A 12130-nucleotide genomic window follows, 5' to 3' on the forward strand; every position below is an offset into this window, starting at 1 on the left:
TATGTGCAAAATAATATTCAGGAGGATTGAGGGCTAGGGAAAAGGCAGGAATTGAGCAAATTATATAATACTGGACTGAATAATTGTTAAAAAGAAAAACATGTAAATACCGTATAATGTATGAATGTGGCAAATGTTAATATGGTTTGTTTTCTATTAATGCATGTGTGTCTAGGTCTTCTGATAAATAAAGCTGTTTAAAAACAACACAACATGACAGCATCAGAGGAACAGTGATGGCACAATAAAGTTTAGATTACACACTTACAGGCATTGTAGTTTTTTTTTCATTTCTGCTTTAACACATACATTTTGTGTGTGTGTGTGTGTATATATGTGTATATGATAATGTATGGTAGATTTGCATACGTTCTCACTGCTTTGTTAGCAGATAGGGCAATGCTAGCAGTCCCGAGTGGAACCAAGTATCACAGGAAATTCAAAAAATAAATTACCTGGTTGTTTGCTACAATAAATAAACTCTACAAAAAAAGAAATAAACTCCTTAAATTATAAAGCAGTTCCAAAACTCCTCTTCTCAATGGAAAGAATAAAAGCATTACAAAACAACTGAAAACACTTTCAAGTCCACTAAAGGAGACTAATAAGTTAGGCTAGCCTCTGAAGTCAAAGATAAGTATAGAACATTCTTTAGTTATGTTAGACAACTAAGAATCAATACCCTGTAATGCTCTGAATTTATTCATAATGACACCTCCTATTCTAGCCCACTACGCATTGCAAACATCATTACAAACAAATTTAGTGCCAGCTTCACCCACTGAGACTTCTACACAAAGCCCAGAAATTCCTAAATCCCTTACTCCTACAATTACTTCTAAAGATAATTTACAAGACATGCTAGTCTAGACCAAAATACTTCCTCCATGGGACTTGACAATATACTTCTTGCTTAAATGACAGTGTTAAACATATCCTTGCAAACATACTCCTTGAACTGTTTAACCTAAGTTTAGCTACTTGATTTGTCCCCAATGAATGGTCCACAGAAGTTGTGATGCTCCTCCATAAGGATAACCTTACAACTGACCCAGTTAATTAGTGACCTATCAGTCTTACATGTTTCATCTGCAAAGCTATGGAAGGCATTGTAACTGACCTCAAACTACAATAACAAAAATCTTATTTTTTGAAGGCAGATCCTGTCTATTGAATCTGGTGAACTTTTTCAAAGTACAAAAGCTATATACTATGTCCAAGTGGGACACACAATTTATCTTGATCTAGCCAATGTGTTTCTAGGTCTTCATACAGAAGCTAAATGCTCCAAAAGTCAGCCCATGTGTAGAGATAGGCAGCAAATTGGCTGAAAGACACGACCCACTTAATGTGAGTTGTAGGCACCTCATCAGAAAATACAAAAGTAACCATCAGTGTCCCACAGGGCTTGGTGCTGAGACCTCTCCTTTTTTTGGCCTTTACTTCTTAGATCACCAAGCAAATAGACTAAAACTAAACATCTGGCTAACAAAGTCTGCAGATGACTGCAAACTGAGTGTTGTTCTTCAGTCATGCTCTGCCACCCAAACTCTTCAGAATAAACTCTGTCTATTAAACTGTTGGTATAATAAAATGGGCTCAGACAAATGTATAAAAAAATGTAGTATAATCAATTTAGGTTGACAAAACCTACCCACATCATACTGTATTGACAACACGCCACTCCAAAACAAAAATGTAGTTAGGGACCTTGGAACATGAGTCAAAAATTTCTTCTTGTTTGGCCATCACATGACAATGGTAATCAGGAACTCATTTTATTTAGCACATTTTGCCAAGTGCCAAATAAATATCTTCAAGGTCTAAAGAGGTAATCAGTAACTTATATTCAGCATTGATCAGACCAGTTATCCAGCAAAATAACCCTTTTGGGATGTATCTTGCTAAACATATTAAAAAATTAGAAAGACCCAATCAATAAGATCACAGACCTAAGTCTCTGAGCTGTCAAAAGAGAGGTGGAAGCTTTATCCCTTTATTCGGTGCCATAGATTTTTGAGGGGAGATATTGTTCTCATTTACTACTCCATTAGAGACTGAACTGTCCTGGACTACCAGTAGTAAAACTAGGGACCTAAACATTCACAAACAGATAAATAAAACAAGATGGAGGGACAAAATTAAAACACAGCATCTCCTAAACCTCTAAACTAAACTTGCCATGCATATTGAGCACTGCAACTCACTATCTTCCTTTAAATATAGCCTGGATAAGTATTCACAAAGTTACTTTAGGATTGACTGGTATGGGCCTCCTACAAAAAGGAGGTTCAGCCTGAAGGAGGGTACTGACACAGTATAAATGGTCACGAGACTCAGTAGCCTTGAAATACATAAGTGGCTACGCACTGGTATAATACTCATTCTGCACAAGATGTTGCTCACTGAATGCTGTTTGACTTTTACTTATATAAGCTTCTCTGTTTTATATTAAATACCAGATAGCTGTTTTTTCTGTGTACAATCTTAAATGTGCTTTTTCGCAAGACAGATACTATTTGTATTGCTAATGCATCAGATGTGGCTTTTATTCATTTCTTATTTCACCCTTGAGATAACATTACAAATATTCCTTCTCTTAATCAAAGTTTTTCTTCTTTCACCAAGAGTATGAACATACTGAAAACAGCAGCATCTGATAAGGAAAAAAAAGGAAATGTTTCTGTGACCACTGTTGTACACATTTCTTGTACCTACCCTAAGACACATAAAGCAGCAAAGCCTATTACGTGTGCATTTAGGTAATGCAGCAATGCTATTTTATATGTTATATTTTAGCTGTTACATCGTGTGACAATATCTTTTAACATACTATATGGTACAGATGCACCAGTACCATGGTCTAGAGGGATAAAGGTATAACTACTACCTAGGTGATCCAGGTTCGATTAGCGGCTCAAATGCCTGAGGCACTAACAAGGAAGGATGGCTGTACCTATCATGGGAAGGTAGAATTGCATTGATAGGTTTGGTCTCTTTCATAACTCTAACAAAGGCCAGAAAATGAAGAAACTACTGGGTTTGCAAGAGCTAGCAGGTCTGGAGGAATGTATGCCCAGGTCACAAAGCAGAACATGATTCCAGGTCAAGCTTCATTGCCTGAAACTGCCTCTGTGATGTCAACATGTAATAAAAGGGTAGGGAGTTGGGCTGCAACCTATAAACTAGACCCAATGTGAGCAGCAGTGGCAGCTCCTTTCTTTTCACTGCTCTACCAGTGGCACCCCAGTGTGCTAAATACACATGCTGACAAGGTATAGAAGTACTAGTGTGTCAATGGAAAAAATAAGAAGTGGATGAGGAACTCAGCAGTGAAGCCACACTTTAGCATCACTCACCCCCAAACTGAGCAAAGAAAACACATTTGGCAATAAAAAAGTGATTTGACAGAGGAAAAGCAATGCCCATGACATTACAGTAGTCAATGGAGTACATTTAAAGAGGTGTATTTACTGCAGTTCTCACTGTTCCTATTAACTTTGTGTTCTGTCAGTGTATTTTGTTGAGTAACATTCTCCCTTCATACAATGTTTCATTTAACATGCATTCAGGAGGATCTCATCTACCAGTGTTAGTAGAATTTTCTCATACCTGGGCAATGCATGCATCTACTCCACATAAGGACTAACTTCTGTGGCATGAAAAGTACAATTACCCATAACAGCAGATGTTCAAATTCCTCACTGCTGAAGTATCCTATGGGCTGCATCTTGTTCAACACACAATAACCTGCCAGTTTTCAAAAGCTCAGTCTCCTTCCCACAGATCCACTCTGACTGCAGATTAGACAGCTCTGTGGAGGGAAAATAAGCAGTCAGAGTGAAAGATCTTCAGGATTTTCTTTGCCAAGTAGATGAGAAGTAGCATACTCATCCTCAGCTAATCAAAAATAGAATATTTCAATACACCACTAGGGGGATGGGTGCAACAGCTACTGCAGTAGTGAGGAATTTGTACATCTACTGTTATGGGTAAGTGCAGTTCACATCTGTACTATGTTCATCATTCCCACTGCTGCCTGCAGGTAGAATACCATAGCTTATCCAACCTGGGAGGAAGAAGGATATAGATCCAAGAGCCCCTGGAGAATGGTCCATGCAAAACTAGTCTCAGATCTAGTTAAAGAAATCCAGTATGTAACTCCCTGTACAAATATATAGACTAGTTTTAAGAAACAGAGACAGGAGGTAAGGCTGAAAAAGAGGGCATGCTACAGTAGCCATCCTGAAACTTTAAAATGTCCCTTTATTAGAAATCTTCCCGTACTGCCATCTCTAGATGTTTTGTAAGAATGAGGGAGGATTTGGGAGGTCTGAAATGGGGAGGGGGATGTTAGAAACTCCCTAAATTACTTTTCTTCTTTCATCCAATTGTTTGTGGACCAGAGTAGGACATGGGAAAACAAAATCACCACTAAATCCAAGGACAACCACAAAGCATTCTATAGCTATGTCAAGAATCTAGATGGCAACACCCAGATCTGCTCTGAGTTTTAGCACAAAGGCACGAAAATTATAGAACCAACTGATATTGCCAACATCCTGGTAGATCAGTTCAATGCTAACTTTACCCCCCCTCTCACCCCCTAAAGGGCCCATATCTATACAGGAAGAATGCAGAGTCCCTGTAATCACAACTACGCAGGTAAAAGCTGCACTCTCTAAAGCCAAAAAGCACAGCATCCATGGGACCGGACAACATCCCAAGCTGCGTTTTACACGAACTTCAGAACGAACTGGCTCCCCACTTAAGCACCATGTTCAATAATAGCCTTGCATCAGGCTTTGTACCCACTGAATGGCACACAGCAATAATTATCCCACTCCACAAAGGGGAAGCCACCACTGATCCCGGGAACTATCGACCTATTAGCCTGACGAGCCTGGTCTGCAAGGCCATGGAATGTATCATCATGGAACTCATAAACAAAGACATTGGTAACCTCCAAACTCTGGATCCCACCCAGTTTGGGTTTGTGAAAGGCAGATCATGCCTCCTGAACCTGATCGACTTCTTTGAGGCAGTCACCAAAGCTGTGGATGAGGGTAAGGTGTTTCACACTGCCTATCTTGACCTCGCCAAGGCTTTCGACACCATCCCCCATTCTGGAATTATAGCTAAACTCACTAAACTAGGTATAAATCCCTATGTCACAAGATGGGTTGCCAACTGGCTCACTGACAGAACTCACACTGTAAAAGTTGCAGACTCCAAATCTGACCTCAAGGCAGTGACAAGTGGAGTGCCACAGGGTTCCGTCCTGAGACCTCTCCTGTTTGGTATTTACTTCTCTGAAGTACAGGCTAACACAGAAGGCCTCTGGCTGATGAAGTTCGCAGATGACTGCAAACTAGGAGCCATAGTCAAGTCCCCAAATGATGTGGACATCCTACAGAAGGGCCTCACTGAGACACATGCCTGGTATCAGAGCCATGGCCTCAAGCTCAGTGCCAAAAAGTGCAGTGTCATCCCCTTTGGTAAAAACTCTGTACCCATGAACTACCACATAGGCAGCAATCTACTTAACACCGAAGGCAGCAATCTACTTAACACCGAATGCATGATAAGAGACCTTGGGACCCAGGTGGACTGTAGTCTCTCCTTTGATAGTCACATCGCCAGAGTAGTCAGGAAGTCCTTCTATGTGGCACACCTCATCATAAAAGGGTTCTCATCCAGGAAAAAAGAGGTCATTGTTCCCCTCTACCCATCACTCATTAGACCCATTATAGAGTATAACGCCCCTTTAGGAATGTACCTCACAAGACATCTGCAGCAGCTGGAAAGGCCACAGAAGTAACTCACAAAGAGGATTACTGGCCTCAAACAAATGCCCTACACTGAAGGCCTAAAAAACTCCAGCTTTACTCCATAGCATATCGCCTACTCCGAGGTGATCTCTGCCTAACATATAAAGCTATGTCAAACCCAGAGCTGTTGGACATGCTACACCTAAACAAATCCCAATCCCTCCAAGCTACATACTCTATGGACCTAAACCTTGTCAACACAATAAACAGGACATGCTGGAAGGATAGATTCCTTTCCCAGAGACTTCCTATACTCTGGAACAAGCTACCCATCTATGTCAAGCAAAGTTCTTCATTAGCACTCTTCAAGAAAATTCTTGATGAGTGGATGGGAAATAGGAAATACACCCCGGGGATCACTTCTGTGTCTCTGCTGGACAGTGGCACAGGAAAATAACTTTCTTGGGTGGCGTAAGCTATGGTACCTTGCTGGCTAGGCTTACTTAGGCCCTTGGGCCGATAGCCTAGTACCTACCTATGAACCTATGAAAGGACATAATGCCAGTCCAGCTATCTGGAAGTTTGTAAATAATTATATGTCATTTGTGAATATCAACATACTTTATGTAAGATGCTTGTGTTACAACTTTATTAGAACTTTAATTTATGTGTATATCAAACTAGGTTTGTACAGATGTGCGTGTTGAAAAGGGTTTGTAAAGTACTAAGCTTAAAGATGTATCCACAGTGTACCCTACTGGAAAAGAACAGAAATGTATATACACTATTGTAACTGTTTAAATGCATATATTTTAACAGGGGGAAACTGGAACAAAGGATGTTAACTTGCAAAACATCAGAAAAATAGTTGAAATTAAATTACTTTATGGCTGGGCCATAATAAAAGGATGTTAATTTTCAGTTTCAGTGCAGTAGACACAGTGTCTGTACTAGATAAGTTTTCTGTAATGTCTTTAAACATGGAGGAATGTAAATTATTTTACAATGCCCACCATTTGCCAAAAGATCTGAGGTGTATGTATTTTCACAGGTGGATGCTAAATACTGCTAGCTTTCAGCAGCGGGGGTTTACTTGGGATAGAGTCAGATGACAAAAAATTATGTCATTCTGCAAGCTATCCCAGCAGTAATATTTGAGATATTAATTTGGGAAGTCTCTGAGAGGGAGAGCATTCTGTGTTTTGTCTTTTACCTGACAAGATCCCTTTACCATACATCTGCCTTGCTATGAGTAAGTCAGTCTAGGGAACAGTATAATTCTCTTAGATACAGTCAGGAATATAGCAAAGCTTAGCTTAGATCTTTTTCTTTATTTATTTGAGACTGTTCTGCAATGTTGTTTTAAATATTTCCTGTGATTTTGAACTCTGATGTAACTATACACTGAGTATTTTCTTGCTCTTTTATTATTTATTATTATTAAATATATTTAAACTTTTGATTGTGGCTGATCTGTGTAGAGACATATTTATGTTCTGAGAGTACTTGTATATTTATTTGGTGACACTATGTAGGCCACTCCCAATAGCCTTGCTCTTGGTAAAACTACCATTTGTATTGATAGTAACACTTACACAGTAAGATTGGACACCCTTTGTTAAGAGCATTAAAGTATATGATAAAGAGTTGGCTGGTGGCAGTAATAACTACCTTATAGTCTGGTTAGAAGGGGGCATATATCAGCTACCTGGGTGAATATATTGCTGAGTTAAGCACTTATTTACATAGATGGATGAGTGGGTGTCAGGTCACAACTTTTGAAGGGCTGGCAGACCTCTTAGTGAGGGAACAAGCCCTTGCCTTAGGACATGAGGATCTGGTTGGCAGATAAGGAATGCAGGGTTGCAGATGAGTTTGGGAAAGAGGGAGACATATACATGGCAAGCAGGGCATTACTACATAGGAAAGGGATACCCAGAGTGCTGCTCATGGCTCTAAGGTGGGCAGTCTAAACTAACATAACAGAGTCCACTAGTTGCAGGGGAAGCCACTAGTTCTGGTATATGGCCAGGACCAAGAGCTTAATGTTTTAAATGCAACCAGTGGGGGGCATGTAGCATATAGATGTCCATGGAGGCGAGGTGGGGAACAAACGCTGGAGAGCCAGTAAGTGTGAATAACAGAATGCCAGCAGTAAGTTGTCTGGAAATGACAAGGGTACCAAACTACCACAAGAGGTTATATCCTATATTAGTAGATGGGAAACAGGCCACTGCTAAGAAAAACACAGCCTCTAACCTAACCATTGTGAAGCCTGCAATGGTTAAAGAAGAACACTTCTTGCTTGGGCAATCTACTCCAGTCAGAACTTTAGGAGGGACCCCATTCTAAATACCTTTGACTAGGGTTCACCTTGACTGGGAGGGTATAAAAGGAAGCAAGCTAGGAGGTGTATTTGAGGATATCCCTGCAGATGTCCAGCTAGGGAATGTTGATAATTTGGGTTGCATGCAGTCAGGCTTGGAGACAAGCATGTGGGTCTGGTAGCCTAGGGGGGGACCCAGACAGACCACACAGTTTAAGCCAGAACTGGTGTGGTGGTTACTTCAGAGAGGGAGCTACCCTGTAGCAGTGAGACTGAAGGTGAGCCACAGCTGCTTGTGGGTACTGATATTCCCTTGGACAGAGTGACTGCAAGGACAGAGGGGAGTAGTACTACCCAGGCTGACTGTGAGGCACCACTGTCAGAGAATACCAGACTTCTTGTGGAAGGGGAGCTGGGAAGGGTTACAAAGAGTTGAGACAGGCTCAGCTCTCAGACCCTACATTACAAGGCCTGAGGGAGGTAGCCAGTGAGACACCATGCTGACAAGGAAAAGGGGGATCTGTATACTGGGACAAAGTGTTACTGTATAGAGAGTGGACCCCTGAGGGAGGGCTAGAGGGTTAGAGAATACAGCAGTTGGTAGTGCCCAGAGCTTACCATCTGGCACTTCTAGCCATAGCCCATGACATTGCCTTTGCAGGTCATATGGGCATAAAATGTACAAAGAGACGTATTATGCAGAACTTTTATTGGCCTGGGATTTCCAGATATGGAACAGGGTACTGCAGGCCCTATGAGCAGAGCCAAAAGGTAGGTAAGACAGGAGACAAGGCGAAAGCTCCTTTGATGCCGTTGCCTGTGATTGACGAGCCATTTCAGAGGGTAACTATGGATGTTGTGGGGCCTCTGAGTACTCCAAGTTCCACAGGAAAAAAGTATATCCTAGTGGTAATAGATTATACTACCAGATACCCTGAGGCGGTGGCTCTCCATTGAGGCAGAAAAGCTAGCAAATGCTTTGTTAGAGATTTTCTGCAGGGTAGGCTTTCTAAAAGAAATACTGACTGACAGAGTTGCCAAATTCATGTCAGACCTGCTGACTTGTCTTTGGAAGCACTGTGGGCTGAAGCAGCTAAAGACCACCCCCTACCATCCCCAGACTAATGGTCTTGTTGAAAAGTTAAACTCTACACTAAAGACCATGCTATGGGCATTTGCTAACCAGTTTAAGAGGGAGTCTGTTTGCTTACAGAGAGGTGCCCCAGGAATCCACAGGTTTTTCACCCTCTGAGTTGTTGTATGGGTATAGGGTAAGAGGACATCTAGATTTGATTTGTGTTGAGTGGGAGGGTGAGTGTGAATCCCACAAGCAGTCTGTTGTGGCATATGTCCTAACCTCAGGACAAGGCTCAGAGAACTCATGGGCTTGGCCCAGAAGAACCTGGCAGAACCCTAACAGCAGGAAAAAGGTCTGGTATGACAGGAATGTTCGAGCTAGAGAGTATGCTGTGGGGCAGCAGGTTATGGTTCTCATTCTTGTCAGACACAACAAGCTGCAGGCAGCTTGGGTGGGACGCTTCAAAGTGGTAAGGAAGGTCAGTGCTGTTAACTACATGGTAGAACTGCTAAGCAGGCGGGAGGGGCACCAAGTGTACCATGTTATGAAGATGAAATAATCCATGATAGGGAAGCCCTGGTGCTAAGTATTTGCAGTAAGAGTCAGGAGGAGTCTGAGGGGGATCTATGGCTACAGGGAACCAGCTAGCAAAAGTCCAAATTACTATGCTGGAGGTTAGGGTTGCAGGCATATGATAGGAAATTGCAGCACTGTACTGGGGTCAGCAATGCCAAGGCAGCTAGAATCTCAAGACAGGGAATGGGGTAAGGTATTCCCAGACAGGCTCATACCTCTCAACCAACGTTTCTCAACGTGCACTTGAAAAACTAGCTTGAGTCTTGGGGAGATGTCATGAAAGGAGATACTGCCAGCCCGGCTATCTGGAATTGTGTAAATAATTATATGTTGTTTGTGAATATCAACATGATTTATATAGAAGTGTGACAAAGAGATACTGCCAGCACGGCTGTCTAGAATTTTGTAAATGGTTACGTCTCATTTGTGGAGGTCAACATGCTTTATGTAAGATGCTTGTGTTACAACCTTATTAGAACTGCATGTTATGTGTATATCAAACTAGGCTTGTACAAATGTGTGTTGAAAAGGGTTTGTAAAGTACTGAGCTTAAAGATGAATCCACAGTGTACCCTACTGGAAAAGAACAAAAATGTATATACACTAGTGTAACTGTTTAAATGTATATATTTTAACAGGGGAAACTGGAACACAGGAGGTTAACTTGCAAAACTTTAGAAAATAGTTGAAATTAAATTACTTTATGGATGAGCCATAATAAAAGGATATTATCTTTCAGTTTCAATGCAGTAACAGACACAATGTCTGTACTAGATAAGTTTTCTGTATTGTCTTTAAATGTGGAAGAATGTAAATTATTTTACAACTTTCACCATTTGCCAAAAGATCTGAGGTCTATGTATTTTCACAGGTTGATGCTAAACACTGTTAGCTTTCAGTAGTGGGGGTTTCCCAGCAGTAATATTTGAGATATTAATTTGGAAAGTCTCTGAGAAAGGGAAAACATTTTGTATTTTGTCTTTGACCTGACAAGATCCATTCACCACACATCTGCCTTGCTATTAGTAAGTAAGTCTACAGAATAGTATATTTCTCTTAGACACAGTCAGGAATATAGCAAAGCTTAGCTTAGATGTTTTTCCTTTATTTATTTGGGATTGTTCCACAATGCTGTTTTAAATATTTCCTGTGATTTTGAACTTTGATGTAACTGTAAGTATATACTGAGTATTTTCTTGCTCTTTTATTATTAAATATATTTAAACCTTTCATTGTGGCTGATCTGTGTAGAGACATATTTATGTTCTGACAGTACTTGCATATTTATTTGGTGAAACTGTGTAGGCCACTCCTAATAGACTTGCTCTTGGTCAAGCTACCACTTGTATTGACAGTAACATTACACAGTAACATTGAACACCCTTTAAGGGCCTTTAAGTAGCTGATAAAGAGTTGGCTGGTGGCAGTAATAGCTACCTTATAGTCTGGTTAGAAGGGGGCATACCTAGTAAACTTGTGCCAGTCTTTCCCAGGTGTGTGTGTGTGTGTGTGTGTGTGTGTGTGTGTGTGTGTGTGTGTGTGTGTGTGTGTGTGTGTGTGTGTGTGTGTGTGTGCATCTAAATCAAACCTCAAAGTGTGTGTGTCAGCTACTTGGGCAGGGACATAAAGCACTGGTTGGACAGAGAAGGTGCAGGAGGTCTTGGCTAGGCTACTCAGCTGTGATCTCAACCCTATAGCTCTGCCTTGAGGACTCTTACTGGGGATCAAGAGAAACCAGCCACAGAATTACTGTGGTCTTGGTGTGCTCCTAAGAGAAAGTGCACTTGATGCACAAAGCTGCATCTGGAAATACTATGGGTGTATCTGTCATCCTCCTAATGTACATCCCCCACTGTTGCCAGTGGTAAGGATTACTGGACCAGTGGTGGGGCGTCACAGGTCAAATAAAACTTTTTAAATATAAAGCTGAATTTAGACTTTATCTTATCCAAAACATTTCTGCTACCATTCCCAGGTATAAATAACTTCTCAATCAGAAGCAGAGGTCCTAGACACAACATCTGCACAATTATGGAAGACTTTAAGGCATGTTTAGCTACTAGGGATATGTCCAAAATTTGTTTCCAAACCATTCCCCCTACATCCAAAGTATAAGCTTTGGATGGTAACAGTAGAGTGTTACCTATCTGCTTTTATGGGGACTGTAGATTCTGAATTAACAAGCATTGAAATATACTTCCTCCAAGCCTGGAACTGGAGGAGGAAAGAAGGAATGAGCCCAATCCACTTACCATATATTAACAAAAATCTTTAGTCAGTGCAGTGAGAAACACCCATAAGTTCCCAAAAACATACCTTGTTCATCCTGGCAATAATTTGAGAAAAGAAATTACCATCCAAGGAGGTTGTGAGGACAAA

Source organism: Protopterus annectens, chromosome 10.part0 (assembly GCF_019279795.1).
Source record: "Protopterus annectens isolate FY-2018-M chromosome 10.part0, PAN1.0, whole genome shotgun sequence".
In the NCBI taxonomy this organism is placed as follows: domain Eukaryota; kingdom Metazoa; phylum Chordata; order Ceratodontiformes; family Protopteridae; genus Protopterus; species Protopterus annectens.